This window comes from Salminus brasiliensis, chromosome 20 (assembly GCF_030463535.1).
Source record: "Salminus brasiliensis chromosome 20, fSalBra1.hap2, whole genome shotgun sequence".
NCBI classification, from domain to species: domain Eukaryota; kingdom Metazoa; phylum Chordata; class Actinopteri; order Characiformes; family Bryconidae; genus Salminus; species Salminus brasiliensis.
This window is the reverse complement of record NC_132897.1, coordinates 29,896,780-29,920,076: the sequence shown is the minus strand read 5'-3', so window position 1 is coordinate 29,920,076 and position 23,297 is coordinate 29,896,780.

Genomic DNA, 23,297 nt, shown 5'->3' with positions numbered 1-23,297 from the left:
CTGGCTGTAGAAAGAGTTTCACACGAAAATACTGCACTAAAATAATAGTTTCATGGTAGAATAAAGATGTGGGAGAAATATTACAGTTATTTTTGGAAGACTGTCTTTGGTGCTTATTTCACTCCGAAACAGTTTCTAAACGCCTCAAAGAGGTTTCTTCACTTTACCTTATCCTTTAATGCATGTAGTTTCATAAAATAGTGTGAAAACATTCCATGCTCTTAGAACAGATTCTTCCTCTGTTAGAACGTCTAAAAAGCAAGCGGAACGCAAAATAATGCAGTTTAAACGAAAAAATTATAATCTTCCTAATTTCTGAATTTGACTGAGGAAATCTTGTCTTTGTGCTTTTCCCACTGTGAAAAGACGTTTTTGCGCAATCACAAAGTACTTTATTAGTCCTTAAGTGCAAGAATAGATTTCTTAACGGAAAACCTCCCCTTTACTCAGAAAAGTTTATTTCTGGCTGTAGAAAGAGTTTCACACGAAAATACTGCACTAAAATAATAGTTTCATGGTAGAATAAAGATGTGGGAGAAATATTACAGTTATTTTTGGAAGACTGTCTTTGGTGCTTATTTCACTCCGAATGAGTTTCTAAACGCCTCAAAGAGGTTTCTTCACTTTACCTTATCCTTTAATGCATGTAGTTTCATAAAATAGTGTGAAAACATTCCATGCTCTTAGAACAGATTCTTCCTCTGTTAGAACGTCTAAAAAGCAAGCGGAACGCAAAATAATGCAGTTTAAACGAAAAAATTATAATCTTCCTAATTTCTGAATTTGACTGAGGAAATCTTGTCTTTGTGCTTTTCCCACTGTGAAAAGACGTTTTTGCGCAATCACAAAGTACTTTATTAGTCCTTAAGTGCAAGAATAGATTTCTTAACGGAAAACCTCCCCTTTACTCAGAAAAGTTTATTTCTGGCTGTAGAAAGAGTTTCAAACAAGAACACTTCATTTAAGTAATGGTTTCATGGTAGAATAAAGATGTGGGAGAAATATTACAGTTATTTTTGGAAGACTGTCTTTGGTGCTTATTTCACTCCGAAACACTGTTTCTAAACGCCTCAAAGAGGTTTCTTCACTTTACCTTGTCCTTTAATGCATGTAGTTTCATAATATAGTGTGAAAACATTCCATGCTCTTAGAACAGATTCTTCCTCTGTTAGAACGTCTAAAAAGCAAGCGGAACGCAAAATAATGCAGTTTAAACGAAAAAATTATAATCTACCTAATTTCTGAATTTGACTGAGGAAATCTTGTCTTTGTGCTTTTCCCACTGTGAAAAGACGTTTTTGCGCAATCACAAAGTACTTTATTAGTCCTTAAGTGCAAGAATAGATTTCTTAACGGAAAACCTCCCCTTTACTCAGAAAAGTTTATTTCTGGCTGTAGAAAGAGTTTCAAACAAGAACACTTCATTTAAGTAATGGTTTCATGGTAGAATAAAGATGTGGGAGAAATATTACAGTTATTTTTGGAAGACTGTCTTTGGTGCTTATTTCACTCCGAAACACTGTTTCTAAACGCCTCAAAGAGGTTTCTTCACTTTACCTTGTCCTTTAATGCATGTAGTTTCATAATATAGTGTGAAAACATTCCATGCTCTTAGAACAGATTCTTCCTCTGTTAGAACGTCTAAAAAGCAAGCGGAACGCAAAATAATGCAGTTTAAACGAAAAAATTATAATCTAGCTAATTTCTGAATTTGACTGAGGAAATCTTGTCTTTGTGCTTTTCCCACTGTGAAAAGACGTTTTTGCGCAATCACAAAGTACTTTATTAGTCCTTAAGTGCAAGAATAGATTTCTTAACGGAAAACCTCCCCTTTACTCAGAAAAGTTTATTTCTGGCTGTAGCAAGAGTTTCACACGAAAACACTGCACTAAAATAATAGTTTCATGGTAGAATAAAGATGTGGGAGAAATATTACAGTTATTTTTGGAAGACTGTCTTTGGTGCTTATTTCACTCCGAAACACTGTTTCTAAACGCCTCAAAGAGGTTTCTTCACTTTACCTTGTCCTTTAATGCATGTAGTTTCATAATATAGTGTGAAAACATTCCATGCTCTTAGAACAGATTCTTCCTCTGTTAGAACGTCTAAAAAGCAAGCGGAACGCAAAATAATGCAGTTTAAACGAAAAAATTATAATCTTCCTAATTTCTGAATTTGACTGAGGAAATCTTGTCTTTGTGCTTTTCCCACTGTGAAAAGACGTTTTTGCGCAATCACAAAGTACTTTATTAGTCCTTAAGTGCAAGAATAGATTTCTTAACGGAAAACCTCCCCTTTACTCAGAAAAGTTTATTTCTGGCTGTAGAAAGAGTTTCACACGAAAATACTGCACTAAAATAATAGTTTCATGGTAGAATAAAGATGTGGGAGAAATATTACAGTTATTTTTGGAAGACTGTCTTTGGTGCTTATTTCACTCCGAAACAGTTTCTAAACGCCTCAAAGAGGTTTCTTCACTTTACCTTATCCTTTAATGCATGTAGTTTCATAAAATAGTGTGAAAACATTCCATGCTCTTAGAACAGATTCTTCCTCTGTTAGAACGTCTAAAAAGCAAGCGGAACGCAAAATAATGCAGTTTAAACGAAAAAATTATAATCTTCCTAATTTCTGAATTTGACTGAGGAAATCTTGTCTTTGTGCTTTTCCCACTGTGAAAAGACGTTTTTGCGCAATCACAAAGTACTTTATTAGTCCTTAAGAGCAAGAATAGATTTCTTAATGGAAATCGTCCCCATTACTCAGAAAAGTTTATTTCTGGCTGTAGAAAGAGTTTCAAACAAGATCACTTCATTTAAGTAATGGTTTCATGGTAGAATAAAGATGTGGGAGAAATATTACAGTTATTTTTGGAAGACTGTCTTTGGTGCTTATTTCACTCCGAAACACTGTTTCTAAACGCCTCAAAGAGGTTTCTTCACTTTACCTTGTCCTTTGATGCATGTAGTTTCATAATATAGTGTGAAAACATTCCATGCTCTTAGAACAGATTCTTCCTCTGTTAGAACGTCTAAAAAGCAAGCGGAACGCAAAATAATGCAGTTTAAACGAAAAAATTATAATCTTCCTAATTTCTGAATTTGACTGAGGAAATCTTGTCTTTGTGCTTTTCCCACTGTGAAAAGACGTTTTTGCGCAATCACAAAGTACTTTATTAGTCCTTAAGTGCAAGAATAGATTTCTTAACGGAAAACCTCCCCTTTACTCAGAAAAGTTTATTTCTGGCTGTAGAAAGAGTTTCACACGAAAATACTGCACTAAAATAATAGTTTCATGGTAGAATAAAGATGTGGGAGAAATATTACAGTTATTTTTGGAAGACTGTCTTTGGTGCTTATTTCACTCCGAAACAGTTTCTAAACGCCTCAAAGAGGTTTCTTCACTTTACCTTATCCTTTAATGCATGTAGTTTCATAAAATAGTGTGAAAACATTCCATGCTCTTAGAACAGATTCTTCCTCTGTTAGAACGTCTAAAAAGCAAGCGGAACACAAAATAATGCAGTTTAAACGAAAAAATTATAATCTACCTAATTTCTGAATTTGACTGAGGAAATCTTGTCTTTGTGCTTTTCCCACTGTGAAAAGACGTTTTTGCGCAATCACAAAGTACTTTATTAGTCCTTAAGAGCAAGAATAGATTTCTTAATGGAAATCGTCCCCATTACTCAGAAAAGTTTATTTCTGGCTGTAGAAAGAGTTTCAAACAAGATCACTTCATTTAAGTAATGGTTTCATGGTAGAATAAAGATGTGGGAGAAATATTACAGTTATTTTTGGAAGACTGTCTTTGGAGCTTATTCACTCCGAAACACTGTTTCTAAACGCCTCAAAGAGGTTTCTTCACTTTACCTTGTCCTTTGATGCATGTAGTTTCATAATATAGTGTGAAAACATTCCTTGCTGTTAGAACAGATTCTTCCTCTGTTAGAACGTCTAAAAAGCAAGCGGAACGCAAAATAATGCAGTTTAAACGAAAAAAAATTATAATCTTCCTAATTTCTGAATTTGACTGAGGAAATCTTGTCTTTGTGCTTTTCCCACTGTGAAAAGACGTTTTTGCGCAATCACAAAGTACTTTATTAGTCCTTAAGTGCAAGAATAGATTTCTTAATGGAAAACCTCCCCATTACTCAGAAAAGTTTATTTCTGGCTGTAGAAAGAGTTTCAAACAAGATCACTTCATTTAAGTAATGGTTTCATGGTAGAATAAAGATGTGGGAGAAATATTACAGTTATTTTTGGAAGACTGTCTTTGGTGCTTATTTCACTCCGAAACACTGTTTCTAAACGCCTCAAAGAGGTTTCTTCACTTTACCTTGTCCTTTAATGCATGTAGTTTCATAATATAGTGTGAAAACATTCCATGCTCTTAGAACAGATTCTTCCTCTGTTAGAACGTCTAAAAAGCAAGCGGAACACAAAATAATGCAGTTTAAACGAAAAAATTATAATCTACCTAATTTCTGAATTTGACTGAGGAAATCTTGTCTTTGTGCTTTTCCCACTGTGAAAAGACGTTTTTGCGCAATCACAAAGTACTTTATTAGTCCTTAAGTGCAAGAATAGATTTCTTAACGGAAAACCTCCCCTTTACTCAGAAAAGTTTATTTCTGGCTGTAGAAAGAGTTTCAAACAAGAACACTTCATTTAAGTAATGGTTTCATGGTAGAATAAAGATGTGGGAGAAATATTACAGTTATTTTTGGAAGACTGTCTTTGGTGCTTATTTCACTCCGAAACACTGTTTCTAAACGCCTCAAAGAGGTTTCTTCACTTTACCTTGTCCTTTAATGCATGTAGTTTCATAATATAGTGTGAAAACATTCCATGCTCTTAGAACAGATTCTTCCTCTGTTAGAACGTCTAAAAAGCAAGCGGAACGCAAAATAATGCAGTTTAAACGAAAAAATTATAATCTACCTAATTTCTGAATTTGACTGAGGAAATCTTGTCTTTGTGCTTTTCCCACTGTGAAAAGACGTTTTTGCGCAATCACAAAGTACTTTATTAGTCCTTAAGTGCAAGAATAGATTTCTTAACGGAAAACCTCCCCTTTACTCAGAAAAGTTTATTTCTGGCTGTAGAAAGAGTTTCACACGAAAATACTGCACTAAAATAATAGTTTCATGGTAGAATAAAGATGTGGGAGAAATATTACAGTTATTTTTGGAAGACTGTCTTTGGTGCTTATTTCACTCCGAAACAGTTTCTAAACGCCTCAAAGAGGTTTCTTCACTTTACCTTATCCTTTAATGCATGTAGTTTCATAAAATAGTGTGAAAACATTCCATGCTCTTAGAACAGATTCTTCCTCTGTTAGAACGTCTAAAAAGCAAGCGGAACGCAAAATAATGCAGTTTAAACGAAAAAATTATAATCTACCTAATTTCTGAATTTGACTGAGGAAATCTTGTCTTTGTGCTTTTCCCACTGTGAAAAGACGTTTTTGCGCAATCACAAAGTACTTTATTAGTCCTTAAGTGCAAGAATAGATTTCTTAACGGAAAACCTCCCCTTTACTCAGAAAAGTTTATTTCTGGCTGTAGAAAGAGTTTCAAACAAGAACACTTCATTTAAGTAATGGTTTCATGGTAGAATAAAGATGTGGGAGAAATATTACAGTTATTTTTGGAAGACTGTCTTTGGTGCTTATTTCACTCCGAAACACTGTTTCTAAACGCCTCAAAGAGGTTTCTTCACTTTACCTTGTCCTTTAATGCATGTAGTTTCATAATATAGTGTGAAAACATTCCATGCTCTTAGAACAGATTCTTCCTCTGTTAGAACGTCTAAAAAGCAAGCGGAACGCAAAATAATGCAGTTTAAACGAAAAAATGATCATCAGGCTTACTTCTGAATTTGACTGCGGAAATCTTCTCTTTGTGCTTTTCCCACTGTGAAAAGACGCAATCACAAAGTAATTTATTAGTGGTTAAGAGCAAGAATATATTTCTTACGGGGAACATCTCCCCTTTACTCAGAAAAGTTTTTTTCTGGCTGTAGAAAGAGTTTTACACAAGAACACTGCACTTAAGTAATGGTTTCATTGTAGAATAAAGAGGGATAAATATTTCTTTTATATTTGGAAAACTGCCTTTGGTGCTTCTTTCACTCTGAAACATCAATACTAAATGCCGTGAAAAAAGTGTTTTAAACCAGAAAAGTGCACTTAAAATGCAATATGTAGTCGATTGCTTGTTTCACAATGGAAAAGCGTTTCTAGACACTTTAACTTTAATCAACTTCATTGAACTTGACTATCAAGAATATGGAAGAGAATTTTTTTAATGAAAACACTCTAATCGTAAGAAAATAAATTTAAAGCGTGTTAACATATATTGGAGAGCACAAAATCACTTAGAATCATAAACAAAGTCAGACATAAAATGTGACAACTGTGCAAAAAACGTTGTCATGTTAGTTCTGTCACTTTAAAAGGCGTTTATGCACACTGCAAAGTGTCACAGTAACTTTTTTTCCAGTTTTTCCAGACCCTGCAACTTCATTAAACTGACAATTAAGAATATGGAGCAGAATTTGCTTCTGATAATTCCTTCACTGTTAGAAAAGAAATTTAAAGTGTGTTAACATGTATTGGAGTGCACAAAAATTGTGAAAAACACGTTCTCCTGGTATTTCTGTCAGAACACAGCAAAAGAGTCACAGTAGCTTTCAAATTCCTGGAATAGAACTGTGAGGTGAAAACCTCACAAGCTCTCAGAAATAACTCCCGTTGCCTTGAAAATGCGTTCTGAGCCAGAGAACTGCACTTAAATTGTTTTTCTTTAATGTATTAAACAATTGGGCTCATTTGTGCAGTTATTTGCAGTAGAGTCGTTTTGATGCTTATTTCACTCGGGAAAAGCGTTTCTAGGCACTGCAACTTCATTAAACTGACAATTAAGAATATGGAGCAGTACTTTCTTCTGATAATCCCCTCACTATTAGAAAAGAAATTTAAAGCCTGTTAACATATATTGGAGTGCCCTAAAATCACTATCCATCATAAATAAAGTCAGAGATATAATGTGAGTAGATTGGGCAAAACATGTTCTCCTGGTACTTCTCTCACAGTTAAAAGGCGTATCAGAACACGACAAAAGAGTCATAGTAGCTTTCAAATGCCTGGAATAGAACTGTGAGGTGAAAACCTCACAAACTCTCAAAAATTACTCCTGTTGCCTTGAAAAAGCGTTCTGAACCAGAGAACTGCACTTAAATTGTTTTTCTTTTCTATATGAAACAAATGGGCTTATTTGTGCAGTTATACGCAGTAGAGTCGTTTTGATGCTTATTTCACTCGGGAAAAGCGTTTCTAGGCACTGCAACTTCATTAAACTGACGATTAAGAATATGAAGAAATTTAAAGAGTGTTAACATGTATTGGAATCCCGTAAAATCAAGTTCCATTATAAATAAATTCAGGGGAATAGTCTGAGTACACTGTACAGAAAACGTCCTCCTGTCACTTCAAAAGGCGTTTCAGGACACGGCAAAAGAGTCACAGCAGCTTTCAAATGCCTGGAATACAACTGTGAAGTGAAAACCTCACAAACTCTCAGAAATGACTCCCGTTGCCTTGAAAATGCGTTCTGAACCAGAAAACTGCACTTAAAATGTTTTTCTTTAATGTATTAAACAATTGGGCTCATTTGTGCAGTTATTTGCAGTAGAGTCGTTTTGATGCTTATTTCACACGGGAAAAGCGTTTCTAGGCACTGCAACTTCATTAAACTGACAATTAAGAATATGGAGCAGTATTTTCTTCTGATAATCCCCTCACTATTAGAAAAGAAATTTAAAGCCTGTTAACATATATTGGAGTGCCCTAAAATCACTATCCATCATAAATAAAGTCAGAGATATAATGTGAGTAGATTGGGCAAAACATGTTCTCCTGGTACTTCTCTCACAGTTAAAAGGCGTATCAGAACACGACAAAAGAGTCATAGTAGCTTTCAAATGCCTGGAATAGAACTGTGAGGTGAAAACCTCACAAACTCTCAAAAATTACTCCTGTTGCCTTGAAAAAGCGTTCTGAACCAGAGAACTGCACTTAAATTGTTTTTCTTTTCTATATGAAACAAATGGGCTTATTTGTGCAGTTATACGCAGTAGAGTCGTTTTGATGCTTATTTCACTCGGGAAAAGCGTTTCTAGGCACTGCAACTTCATTAAACTGACGATTAAGAATATGAAGAAATTTAAAGAGTGTTAACATGTATTGGAATCCCGTAAAATCAAGTTCCATTATAAATAAATTTAGGGGAATAGTCTGAGTACACTGTACAGAAAACGTCCTCCTGTCACTTCAAAAGGCGTTTCAGGACACGGCAAAAGAGTCACAGCAGCTTTCAAATGCCTGGAATAGAACTGTGAGGTGAAAACCTCACAAACTCTCAGAAATGACTCCCGTTGCCTTGAAAATGCGTTCTGAACCAGAAAACTGCACTTAAAATGTTTTTCTTTAATGTATTAAACAATTGGGCTCATTTGTGCAGTTATTTGCAGTAGAGTCGTTTTGATGCTTATTTCACACGGGAAAAGCGTTTCTAGGCACTGCAACTTCATTAAACTGACAATTAAGAATATGGAGCAGTATTTTCTTCTGATAATCCCCTCACTATTAGAAAAGAAATTTAAAGCCTGTTAACATATATTGGAGTGCCCTAAAATCACTATCCATCATAAATAAAGTCAGAGATATAATGTGAGTAGATTGGGCAAAACATGTTCTCCTGGTACTTCTCTCACAGTTAAAAGGCGTATCAGAACACGGAAAAAGAGTCACAGCAGCTTTCAAATGCCTGGAATACAACTGTGAAGTGAAAACCTCACAAACTCTCAGAAATGACTCCCGTTGCCTTGAAAATGCGTTCTGAACCAGAAAACTGCACTTAAAATGTTTTTCTTTAATGTATTAAACAATTGGGCTCATTTGTGCAGTTATTTGCAGTAGAGTCGTTTTGATGCTTATTTCAGACGGGAAAAGCGTTTCTAGGCACTGCAACTTCATTAAACTGACAATTAAGAATATGGAGCAGTATTTTCTTCTGATAATCCCCTCACTATTAGAAAAGAAATTTAAAGCCTGTTAACATATATTGGAGTGCCCTAAAATCACTATCCATCATAAATAAAGTCAGAGATATAATGTGAGTAGATTGGGCAAAACATGTTCTCCTGGTACTTCTCTCACAGTTAAAAGGCGTATCAGAACACGGAAAAAGAGTCACAGCAGCTTTCAAATGCCTGGAATACAACTGTGAAGTGAAAACCTCACAAACTCTCAGAAATGACTCCCGTTGCCTTGAAAATGCGTTCTGAACCAGAAAACTGCACTTAAAATGTTTTTCTTTAATGTATTAAACAATTGGGCTCATTTGTGCAGTTATTTGCAGTAGAGTCGTTTTGATGCTTATTTCACACGGGAAAAGCGTTTCTAGGCACTGCAACTTCATTAAACTGACAATTAAGAATATGGAGCAGTATTTTCTTCTGATAATCCCCTCACTATTAGAAAAGAAATTTAAAGCCTGTTAACATATATTGGAGTGCACTAAAATCACTATCCATCATAAATAAAGTCAGAGATATAATGTGAGTAGATTGGGCAAAACATGTTCTCCTGATACTTCTCTCACAGTTAAAAGGCGTATCAGAACACGGCAAAAGAGTCACAGCAGCTTTCAAATGCCTGGAATACAACTGTGAAGTGAAAACCTCACAAACTCTCAGAAATGACTCCCGTTGCCTTGAAAATGCGTTCTGAACCAGAAAACTGCACTTAAAATGTTTTTCTTTAATGTATTAAACAATTGGGCTCATTTGTGCAGTTATTTGCAGTAGAGTCGTTTTGATGCTTATTTCACACGGGAAAAGCGTTTCTAGGCACTGCAACTTCATTAAACTGACAATTAAGAATATGGAGCAGTATTTTCTTCTGATAATCCCCTCACTATTAGAAAAGAAATTTAAAGCCTGTTAACATATATTGGAGTGCCCTAAAATCACTATCCATCATAAATAAAGTCAGAGATATAATGTGAGTAGATTGGGCAAAACATGTTCTCCTGATACTTCTCTCACAGTTAAAAGGCGTATCAGAACACGGCAAAAGAGTCACAGCAGCTTTCAAATGCCTGGAATACAACTGTGAAGTGAAAACCTCACAAACTCTCAGAAATGACTCCCGTTGCCTTGAAAATGCGTTCTGAACCAGAAAACTGCACTTAAAATGTTTTTCTTTAATGTATTAAACAATTGGGCTCATTTGTGCAGTTATTTGCAGTAGAGTCGTTTTGATGCTTATTTCAGACGGGAAAAGCGTTTCTAGGCACTGCAACTTCATTAAACTGACAATTAAGAATATGGAGCAGTATTTTCTTCTGATAATCCCCTCACTATTAGAAAAGAAATTTAAAGCCTGTTAACATATATTGGAGTGCACTAAAATCACTATCCATCATAAATAAAGTCAGAGATATAATGTGAGTAGATTGGGCAAAACATGTTCTCCTGATACTTCTCTCACAGTTAAAAGGCGTATCAGAACACGGCAAAAGAGTCACAGCAGCTTTCAAATGCCTGGAATACAACTGTGAAGTGAAAACCTCACAAACTCTCAGAAATGACTCCCGTTGCCTTGAAAATGCGTTCTGAACCAGAAAACTGCACTTAAAATGTTTTTCTTTAATGTATTAAACAATTGGGCTCATTTGTGCAGTTATTTGCAGTAGAGTCGTTTTGATGCTTATTTCACACGGGAAAAGCGTTTCTAGGCACTGCAACTTCATTAAACTGACAATTAAGAATATGGAGCAGTATTTTCTTCTGATAATCCCCTCACTATTAGAAAAGAAATTTAAAGCCTGTTAACATATATTGGAGTGCCCTAAAATCACTATCCATCATAAATAAAGTCAGAGATATAATGTGAGTAGATTGGGCAAAACATGTTCTCCTGGTACTTCTCTCACAGTTAAAAGGCGTATCAGAACACGACAAAAGAGTCATAGTAGCTTTCAAATGCCTGGAATAGAACTGTGAGGTGAAAACCTCACAAACTCTCAAAAATTACTCCTGTTGCCTTGAAAAAGCGTTCTGAACCAGAGAACTGCACTTAAATTGTTTTTCTTTTCTATATGAAACAAATGGGCTTATTTGTGCAGTTATACGCAGTAGAGTCGTTTTGATGCTTATTTCACTCGGGAAAAGCGTTTCTAGGCACTGCAACTTCATTAAACTGACGATTAAGAATATGAAGAAATTTAAAGAGTGTTAACATGTATTGGAATCCCGTAAAATCAAGTTCCATTATAAATAAATTCAGGGGAATAGTCTGAGTACACTGTACAGAAAACGTCCTCCTGTCACTTCAAAAGGCGTTTAAGGACACGGCAAAAGAGTCACAGCAGCTTTCAAATGCCTGGAATAGAACTGTGAGGTGAAAACCTCACAAACTCTCAGAAATGACTCCCGTTGCCTTGAAAATGCGTTCTGAACCAGAAAACTGCACTTAAAATGTTTTTCTTTAATGTATTAAACAATTGGGCTCATTTGTGCAGTTATTTGCAGTAGAGTCGTTTTGATGCTTATTTCACACGGGAAAAGCGTTTCTAGGCACTGCAACTTCATTAAACTGACAATTAAGAATATGGAGCAGTATTTTCTTCTGATAATCCCCTCACTATTAGAAAAGAAATTTAAAGCCTGTTAACATATATTGGAGTGCCCTAAAATCACTATCCATCATAAATAAAGTCAGAGATATAATGTGAGTAGATTGGGCAAAACATGTTCTCCTGGTACTTCTCTCACAGTTAAAAGGCGTATCAGAACACGGCAAAAGAGTCACAGCAGCTTTCAAATGCCTGGAATACAACTGTGAAGTGAAAACCTCACAAACTCTCAGAAATGACTCCCGTTGCCTTGAAAATGCGTTCTGAACCAGAAAACTGCACTTAAAATGTTTTTCTTTAATGTATTAAACAATTGGGCTCATTTGTGCAGTTATTTGCAGTAGAGTCGTTTTGATGCTTATTTCACACGGGAAAAGCGTTTCTAGGCACTGCAACTTCATTAAACTGACAATTAAGAATATGGAGCAGTATTTTCTTCTGATAATCCCCTCACTATTAGAAAAGAAATTTAAAGCCTGTTAACATATATTGGAGTGCCCTAAAATCACTATCCATCATAAATAAAGTCAGAGATATAATGTGAGTAGATTGGGCAAAACATGTTCTCCTGATACTTCTCTCACAGTTAAAAGGCGTATCAGAACACGGCAAAAGAGTCACAGCAGCTTTCAAATGCCTGGAATACAACTGTGAAGTGAAAACCTCACAAACTCTCAGAAATGACTCCCGTTGCCTTGAAAATGCGTTCTGAACCAGAAAACTGCACTTAAAATGTTTTTCTTTAATGTATTAAACAATTGGGCTCATTTGTGCAGTTATTTGCAGTAGAGTCGTTTTGATGCTTATTTCAGACGGGAAAAGCGTTTCTAGGCACTGCAACTTCATTAAACTGACAATTAAGAATATGGAGCAGTATTTTCTTCTGATAATCCCCTCACTATTAGAAAAGAAATTTAAAGCCTGTTAACATATATTGGAGTGCCCTAAAATCACTATCCATCATAAATAAAGTCAGAGATATAATGTGAGTAGATTGGGCAAAACATGTTCTCCTGGTACTTCTCTCACAGTTAAAAGCCGTATCAGAACACGACAAAAGAGTCATAGTAGCTTTCAAATGCCTGGAATAGAACTGTGAGGTGAAAACCTCACAAACTCTCAGAAATTACTCCTGTTGCCTTGAAAAAGCGTTCTGAACCAGAGAACTGCACTTAAATTGTTTTTCTTTTCTATATGAAACAAATGGGCTTATTTGTGCAGTTATACGCAGTAGAGTCGTTTTGATGCTTATTTCACTCGGGAAAAGCGTTTCTAGGCACTGCAACTTCATTAAACTGACGATTAAGAATATGAAGAAATTTAAAGAGTGTTAACATGTATTGGAATCCCGTAAAATCAAGTTCCATTATAAATAAATTCAGGGGAATAGTCTGAGTACACTGTACAGAAAACGTCCTCCTGTCACTTCAAAAGGCGTTTCAGGACACGGCAAAAGAGTCACAGCAGCTTTCAAATGCCTGGAATAGAACTGTGAGGTGAAAACCTCACAAACTCTCAGAAATGACTCCCGTTGCCTTGAAAATGCGTTCTGAACCAGAAAACTGCACTTAAAATGTTTTTCTTTAATGTATTAAACAATTGGGCTCATTTGTGCAGTTATTTGCAGTAGAGTCGTTTTGATGCTTATTTCACACGGGAAAAGCGTTTCTAGGCACTGCAACTTCATTAAACTGACAATTAAGAATATGGAGCAGTATTTTCTTCTGATAATCCCCTCACTATTAGAAAAGAAATTTAAAGCCTGTTAACATATATTGGAGTGCACTAAAATCACTATCCATCATAAATAAAGTCAGAGATATAATGTGAGTAGATTGGGCAAAACATGTTCTCCTGATACTTCTCTCACAGTTAAAAGGCGTATCAGAACACGGCAAAAGAGTCACAGCAGCTTTCAAATGCCTGGAATACAACTGTGAAGTGAAAACCTCACAAACTCTCAGAAATGACTCCCGTTGCCTTGAAAATGCGTTCTGAACCAGAAAACTGCACTTAAAATGTTTTTCTTTAATGTATTAAACAATTGGGCTCATTTGTGCAGTTATTTGCAGTAGAGTCGTTTTGATGCTTATTTCACACGGGAAAAGCGTTTCTAGGCACTGCAACTTCATTAAACTGACAATTAAGAATATGGAGCAGTATTTTCTTCTGATAATCCCCTCACTATTAGAAAAGAAATTTAAAGCCTGTTAACATATATTGGAGTGCCCTAAAATCACTATCCATCATAAATAAAGTCAGAGATATAATGTGAGTAGATTGGGCAAAACATGTTCTCCTGATACTTCTCTCACAGTTAAAAGGCGTATCAGAACACGGCAAAAGAGTCACAGCAGCTTTCAAATGCCTGGAATACAACTGTGAAGTGAAAACCTCACAAACTCTCAGAAATGACTCCCGTTGCCTTGAAAATGCGTTCTGAACCAGAAAACTGCACTTAAAATGTTTTTCTTTAATGTATTAAACAATTGGGCTCATTTGTGCAGTTATTTGCAGTAGAGTCGTTTTGATGCTTATTTCAGACGGGAAAAGCGTTTCTAGGCACTGCAACTTCATTAAACTGACAATTAAGAATATGGAGCAGTATTTTCTTCTGATAATCCCCTCACTATTAGAAAAGAAATTTAAAGCCTGTTAACATATATTGGAGTGCACTAAAATCACTATCCATCATAAATAAAGTCAGAGATATAATGTGAGTAGATTGGGCAAAACATGTTCTCCTGATACTTCTCTCACAGTTAAAAGGCGTATCAGAACACGGCAAAAGAGTCACAGCAGCTTTCAAATGCCTGGAATACAACTGTGAAGTGAAAACCTCACAAACTCTCAGAAATGACTCCCGTTTGCCTTGAAAATGCGTTCTGAACCAGAAAACTGCACTTAAAATGTTTTCTTTAATGTATTAAACAATTGGGCTCATTTGTGCAGTTATTTGCAGTAGAGTCGTTTTGATGCTTATTTCACACGGGAAAAGCGTTTCTAGGCACTGCAACTTCATTAAACTGACAATTAAGAATATGGAGCAGTATTTTCTTCTGATAATCCCCCTCACTATTAGAAAAGAAATTTAAAGCCTGTTAACATATATTGGAGTGCCCTAAAATCACTATCCATCATAAATAAAGTCAGAGATATAATGTGAGTAGATTGGGCAAAACATGTTCTCCTGGTACTTCTCTCACAGTTAAAAGGCGTATCAGAACACGACAAAAGAGTCATAGTAGCTTTCAAATGCCTGGAATAGAACTGTGAGGTGAAAACCTCACAAACTCTCAAAAATTACTCCTGTTGCCTTGAAAAAGCGTTCTGAACCAGAGAACTGCACTTAAATTGTTTTTCTTTTCTATATGAAACAAATGGGCTTATTTGTGCAGTTATACGCAGTAGAGTCGTTTTGATGCTTATTTCACTCGGGAAAAGCGTTTCTAGGCACTGCAACTTCATTAAACTGACGATTAAGAATATGAAGAAATTTAAAGAGTGTTAACATGTATTGGAATCCCGTAAAATCAAGTTCCATTATAAATAAATTCAGGGGAATAGTCTGAGTACACTGTACAGAAAACGTCCTCCTGTCACTTCAAAAGGCGTTTAAGGACACGGCAAAAGAGTCACAGCAGCTTTCAAATGCCTGGAATAGAACTGTGAGGTGAAAACCTCACAAACTCTCAGAAATGACTCCCGTTGCCTTGAAAATGCGTTCTGAACCAGAAAACTGCACTTAAAATGTTTTTCTTTAATGTATTAAACAATTGGGCTCATTTGTGCAGTTATTTGCAGTAGAGTCGTTTTGATGCTTATTTCACACGGGAAAAGCGTTTCTAGGCACTGCAACTTCATTAAACTGACAATTAAGAATATGGAGCAGTATTTTCTTCTGATAATCCCCTCACTATTAGAAAAGAAATTTAAAGCCTGTTAACATATATTGGAGTGCCCTAAAATCACTATCCATCATAAATAAAGTCAGAGATATAATGTGAGTAGATTGGGCAAAACATGTTCTCCTGGTACTTCTCTCACAGTTAAAAGGCGTATCAGAACACGGCAAAAGAGTCACAGCAGCTTTCAAATGCCTGGAATACAACTGTGAAGTGAAAACCTCACAAACTCTCAGAAATGACTCCCGTTGCCTTGAAAATGCGTTCTGAACCAGAAAACTGCACTTAAAATGTTTTTCTTTAATGTATTAAACAATTGGGCTCATTTGTGCAGTTATTTGCAGTAGAGTCGTTTTGATGCTTATTTCACACGGGAAAAGCGTTTCTAGGCACTGCAACTTCATTAAACTGACAATTAAGAATATGGAGCAGTATTTTCTTCTGATAATCCCCTCACTATTAGAAAAGAAATTTAAAGCCTGTTAACATATATTGGAGTGCCCTAAAATCACTATCCATCATAAATAAAGTCAGAGATATAATGTGAGTAGATTGGGCAAAACATGTTCTCCTGATACTTCTCTCACAGTTAAAAGGCGTATCAGAACACGGCAAAAGAGTCACAGCAGCTTTCAAATGCCTGGAATACAACTGTGAAGTGAAAACCTCACAAACTCTCAGAAATGACTCCCGTTGCCTTGAAAATGCGTTCTGAACCAGAAAACTGCACTTAAAATGTTTTTCTTTAATGTATTAAACAATTGGGCTCATTTGTGCAGTTATTTGCAGTAGAGTCGTTTTGATGCTTATTTCAGACGGGAAAAGCGTTTCTAGGCACTGCAACTTCATTAAACTGACAATTAAGAATATGGAGCAGTATTTTCTTCTGATAATCCCCTCACTATTAGAAAAGAAATTTAAAGCCTGTTAACATATATTGGAGTGCCCTAAAATCACTATCCATCATAAATAAAGTCAGAGATATAATGTGAGTAGATTGGGCAAAACATGTTCTCCTGGTACTTCTCTCACAGTTAAAAGCCGTATCAGAACACGACAAAAGAGTCATAGTAGCTTTCAAATGCCTGGAATAGAACTGTGAGGTGAAAACCTCACAAACTCTCAGAAATTACTCCTGTTGCCTTGAAAAAGCGTTCTGAACCAGAGAACTGCACTTAAATTGTTTTTCTTTTCTATATGAAACAAATGGGCTTATTTGTGCAGTTATACGCAGTAGAGTCGTTTTGATGCTTATTTCACTCGGGAAAAGCGTTTCTAGGCACTGCAACTTCATTAAACTGACGATTAAGAATATGAAGAAATTTAAAGAGTGTTAACATGTATTGGAATCCCGTAAAATCAAGTTCCATTATAAATAAATTCAGGGGAATAGTCTGAGTACACTGTACAGAAAACGTCCTCCTGTCACTTCAAAAGGCGTTTCAGGACACGGCAAAAGAGTCACAGCAGCTTTCAAATGCCTGGAATAGAACTGTGAGGTGAAAACCTCACAAACTCTCAGAAATGACTCCCGTTGCCTTGAAAATGCGTTCTGAACCAGAAAACTGCACTTAAAATGTTTTTCTTTAATGTATTAAACAATTGGGCTCATTTGTGCAGTTATTTGCAGTAGAGTCGTTTTGATGCTTATTTCACACGGGAAAAGCGTTTCTAGGCACTGCAACTTCATTAAACTGACAATTAAGAATATGGAGCAGTATTTTCTTCTGATAATCCCCTCACTATTAGAAAAGAAATTTAAAGCCTGTTAACATATATTGGAGTGCCCTAAAATCACTATCCATCATAAATAAAGTCAGAGATATAATGTGAGTAGATTGGGCAAAACATGTTCTCCTGGTACTTCTCTCACAGTTAAAAGGCGTATCAGAACACGGAAAAAGAGTCACAGCAGCTTTCAAATGCCTGGAATACAACTGTGAAGTGAAAACCTCACAAACTCTCAGAAATGACTCCCGTTGCCTTGAAAATGCGTTCTGAACCAGAAAACTGCACTTAAAATGTTTTTCTTTAATGTATTAAACAATTGGGCTCATTTGTGCAGTTATTTGCAGTAGAGTCGTTTTGATGCTTATTTCACACGGGAAAAGCGTTTCTAGGCACTGCAACTTCATTAAACTGACAATTAAGAATATGGAGCAGTATTTTCTTCTGATAATCCCCTCACTATTAGAAAAGAAATTTAAAGCCTGTTAACATATATTGGAGTGCACTAAAATCACTATCCATCATAAATAAAGTCAGAGATATAATGTGAGTAGATTGGGCAAAACATGTTCTCCTGATACTTCTCTCACAGTTAAAAGGCGTATCAGAACACGGCAAAAGAGTCACAGCAGCTTTCAAATGCCTGGAATACAACTGTGAAGTGAAAACCTCACAAACTCTCAGAAATGACTCCCGTTGCCTTGAAAATGCGTTCTGAACCAGAAAACTGCACTTAAAATGTTTTTCTTTAATGTATTAAACAATTGGGCTCATTTGTGCAGTTATTTGCAGTAGAGTCGTTTTGATGCTTATTTCACACGGGAAAAGCGTTTCTAGGCACTGCAACTTCATTAAACTGACAATTAAGAATATGGAGCAGTATTTTCTTCTGATAATCCCCTCACTATTAGAAAAGAAATTTAAAGCCTGTTAACATATATTGGAGTGCACTAAAATCACTATCCATCATAAATAAAGTCAGAGATATAATGTGAGTAGATTGGGCAAAACATGTTCTCCTGATACTTCTCTCACAGTTAAAAGGCGTATCAGAACACGGCAAAAGAGTCACAGCAGCTTTCAAATGCCTGGAATACAACTGTGAAGTGAAAACCTCACAAACTCTCAGAAATGACTCCCGTTGCCTTGAAAATGCGTTCTGAACCAGAAAACTGCACTTAAAATGTTTTTCTTTAATGTATTAAACAATTGGGCTCATTTGTGCAGTTATTTGCAGTAGAGTCGTTTTGATGCTTATTTCACACGGGAAAAGCGTTTCTAGGCACTGCAACTTCATTAAACTGACAATTAAGAATATGGAGCAGTATTTTCTTCTGATAATCCCCTCACTATTAGAAAAGAAATTTAAAGCCTGTTAACATATATTGGAGTGCCCTAAAATCACTATCCATCATAAATAAAGTCAGAGATATAATGTGAGTAGATTGGGCAAAACATGTTCTCCTGGTACTTCTCTCACAGTTAAAAGCCGTATCAGAACACGACAAAAGAGTCATAGTAGCTTTCAAATGCCTGGAATAGAACTGTGAGGTGAAAACCTCACAAACTCTCAGAAATTACTCCTGTTGCCTTGAAAAAGCGTTCTGAACCAGAGAACTGCACTTAAATTGTTTTTCTTTTCTATATGAAACAAATGGGCTTATTTGTGCAGTTATACGCAGTAGAGTCGTTTTGATGCTTATTTCACTCGGGAAAAGCGTTTCTAGGCACTGCAACTTCATTAAACTGACGATTAAGAATATGAAGAAATTTAAGAGTGTTAACATGTATTGGAATCCCGTAAAATCAAGTTCCATTATAAATAAATTCAGGGGAATAGTCTGAGTACACTGTACAGAAAACGTCCTCCTGTCACTTCAAAAGGCGTTTCAGGACACGGCAAAAGAGTCACAGCAGCTTTCAAATGCCTGGAATACAACTGTGAGGTGAAAACCTCACAAACTCTCAGAAATTACTCCTTTTGCCTTGAAAAAGCGTTCTGAACCAGAGAACTGCACCTAAAATGTTTTTCTTTAATGTATTAAACAATTGGGCTCATTTGTGCAGTTATTTGCAGTAGAGTCGTTTGATGCTTATTTCACACGGGAAAAGCGTTTCTAGGCACTGCAACTTCATTAAACTGACAATTAAGAATATGGAGCAGTATTTTCTTCTGATAATCCCCTCACTATTAGAAAAGAAATTTAAAGCCTGTTAACATATATTGGGAGTGCCCTAAAATCACTATCCATCATAAATAAAGTCAGAGATATAATGTGAGTAGATTGGGCAAAACATGTTCTCCTGGTACTTCTCTCACAGTTAAAAGGCGTATCAGAACACGGAAAAAGAGTCACAGCAGCTTTCAAATGCCTGGAATACAACTGTGAAGTGAAAACCTCACAAACTCTCAGAAATTACTCCTTTTGCCTTGAAAAACCGTTCTGAACCAGAGAACTGCACCTAAAATGTTTTTCTTTAATGTATTAAAAACAATTGGGCTCATTTGTGCAGTTATTTGCAGTAGAGTCGTTTTGATGCTTATTTCACTCGGGAAAAGCGTTTCTAGGCACTGCAACTTCATTTAACTGACAATTAAGAATATGGAGCAGTATTTTCTTCTGATAATCCCCTCACTATTAGAAAAGAAATTTAAAGCCTGTGAACTTATATTGGAGTGCACTAAAGTCACTATGCATCATAAATAAAGTCAGAGATATAATGTGAGTAGATTGGGCAAAACATGTTCTCCTGGTACTTCTCTCACAGTTAAAAGGCGTTTCAGAACATGGCAAAAGAGTCACAGCAGCTTTCAAATGCCTGGAATAGAACTGTGAGGTGAAAACTTCACAAACTCTCAGAAATTACTCCTGTTGCCTTGAAAAAGCGTTCTGAACCAGAGAACTGCACTTAAATTGTTTTTCTTTTCTATATGAAACAAATGGGCTTATTTGTGAAGTTATACGCAGTAGAGTCGTTTTGATGCTTATTTCACTCGGGAAAAGCGTTTCTAGGCACTGCAACTTCATTAAACTGACGATTAAGAATATGAAGAAATTTAAAGAGTGTTAACATGTATTGGAATCCCGTAAAATCAAGTTCCATTATAAATAAATTCAGGGGAATAGTCTGAGTACACTGTACAGAAAACGTCCTCCTGTCACTTCAAAAGGCGTTTCAGAACACGGCAAAAGAGTCACAGCAGCTTTCAAATGCCTGGAATAGAACTGTGAGGTGAAAACCTCACAAACTCTCAGAAATGACTCCCGTTGCCTTGAAAATGCGTTCTGAACCAGAAAACTGCACTTAAAATGTTTTTCTTTAATGTATTAAACAATTGGGCTCATTTGTGCAGTTATTTGCAGTAGAGTCGTTTTGATGCTTATTTCACACGGGAAAAGCGTTTCTAGGCACTGCAACTTCATTAAACTGACAATTAAGAATATGGAGCAGTATTTTCTTCTGATAATCCCCTCACTATTAGAAAAGAAATTTAAAGCCTGTTAACATATATTGGAGTGCCCTAAAATCACTATCCATCATAAATAAAGTCAGAGATATAATGTGAGTAGATTGGGCAAAACATGTTCTCCTGGTACTTCTCTCACAGTTAAAAGGCGTATCAGAACACGGAAAAAGAGTCACAGCAGCTTTCAAATGCCTGGAATACAACTGTGAAGTGAAAACCTCACAAACTCTCAGAAATGACTCCCGTTGCCTTGAAAATGCGTTCTGAACCAGAAAACTGCACTTAAAATGTTTTTCTTTAATGTATTAAACAATTGGGCTCATTTGTGCAGTTATTTGCAGTAGAGTCGTTTTGATGCTTATTTCACACGGGAAAAGCGTTTCTAGGCACTGCAACTTCATTAAACTGACAATTAAGAATATGGAGCAGTATTTTCTTCTGATAATCCCCTCACTATTAGAAAAGAAATTTAAAGCCTGTTAACATATATTGGAGTGCCCTAAAATCACTATCCATCATAAATAAAGTCAGAGATATAATGTGAGTAGATTGGGCAAAACATGTTCTCCTGGTACTTCTCTCACAGTTAAAAGGCGTATCAGAACACGACAAAAGAGTCATAGTAGCTTTCAAATGCCTGGAATAGAACTGTGAGGTGAAAACCTCACAAACTCTCAAAAATTACTCCTGTTGCCTTGAAAAAGCGTTCTGAACCAGAGAACTGCACTTAAATTGTTTTTCTTTTCTATATGAAACAAATGGGCTTATTTGTGCAGTTATACGCAGTAGAGTCGTTTTGATGCTTATTTCACTCGGGAAAAGCGTTTCTAGGCACTGCAACTTCATTAAACTGACGATTAAGAATATGAAGAAATTTAAAGAGTGTTAACATGTATTGGAATCCCGTAAAATCAAGTTCCATTATAAATAAATTCAGGGGAATAGTCTGAGTACACTGTACAGAAAACGTCCTCCTGTCACTTCAAAAGGCGTTTCAGGACACGGCAAAAGAGTCACAGCAGCTTTCAAATGCCTGGAATAGAACTGTGAGGTGAAAACCTCACAAACTCTCAGAAATGACTCCCGTTGCCTTGAAAATGCGTTCTGAACCAGAAAACTGCACTTAAAATGTTTTTCTTTAATGTATTAAACAATTGGGCTCATTTGTGCAGTTATTTGCAGTAGAGTCGTTTTGATGCTTATTTCACACGGGAAAAGCGTTTCTAGGCACTGCAACTTCATTAAACTGACAATTAAGAATATGGAGCAGTATTTTCTTCTGATAATCCCCTCACTATTAGAAAAGAAATTTAAAGCCTGTTAACATATATTGGAGTGCCCTAAAATCACTATCCATCATAAATAAAGTCAGAGATATAATGTGAGTAGATTGGGCAAAACATGTTCTCCTGGTACTTCTCTCACAGTTAAAAGGCGTATCAGAACACGGAAAAAGAGTCACAGCAGCTTTCAAATGCCTGGAATACAACTGTGAAGTGAAAACCTCACAAACTCTCAGAAATGACTCCCGTTGCCTTGAAAATGCGTTCTGAACCAGAAAACTGCACTTAAAATGTTTTTCTTTAATGTATTAAACAATTGGGCTCATTTGTGCAGTTATTTGCAGTAGAGTCGTTTTGATGCTTATTTCAGACGGGAAAAGCGTTTCTAGGCACTGCAACTTCATTAAACTGACAATTAAGAATATGGAGCAGTATTTTCTTCTGATAATCCCCTCACTATTAGAAAAGAAATTTAAAGCCTGTTAACATATATTGGAGTGCCCTAAAATCACTATCCATCATAAATAAAGTCAGAGATATAATGTGAGTAGATTGGGCAAAACATGTTCTCCTGGTACTTCTCTCACAGTTAAAAGGCGTTTCAGAACATGGCAAAAGAGTCACAGCAGCTTTCAAATGCCTGGAATAGAACTGTGAGGTGAAAACTTCACAAACTCTCAGAAATTACTCCTGTTGCCTTGAAAAAGCGTTCTGAACCAGAGAACTGCACTTAAATTGTTTTTCTTTTCTATATGAAACAAATGGGCTTATTTGTGAAGTTATACGCAGTAGAGTCGTTTTGATGCTTATTTCACTCGGGAAAAGCGTTTCTAGGCACTGCAACTTCATTAAACTGACGATTAAGAATATGAAGAAATTTAAAGAGTGTTAACATGTATTGGAATCCCGTAAAATCAAGTTCCATTATAAATAAATTCAGGGGAATAGTCTGAGTACACTGTACAGAAAACGTCCTCCTGTCACTTCAAAAGGCGTTTCAGAACACGGCAAAAGAGTCACAGCAGCTTTCAAATGCCTGGAATAGAACTGTGAGGTGAAAACCTCACAAACTCTCAGAAATGACTCCCGTTGCCTTGAAAATGCGTTCTGAACCAGAAAACTGCACTTAAAATGTTTTTCTTTAATGTATTAAACAATTGGGCTCATTTGTGCAGTTATTTGCAGTAGAGTCGTTTTGATGCTTATTT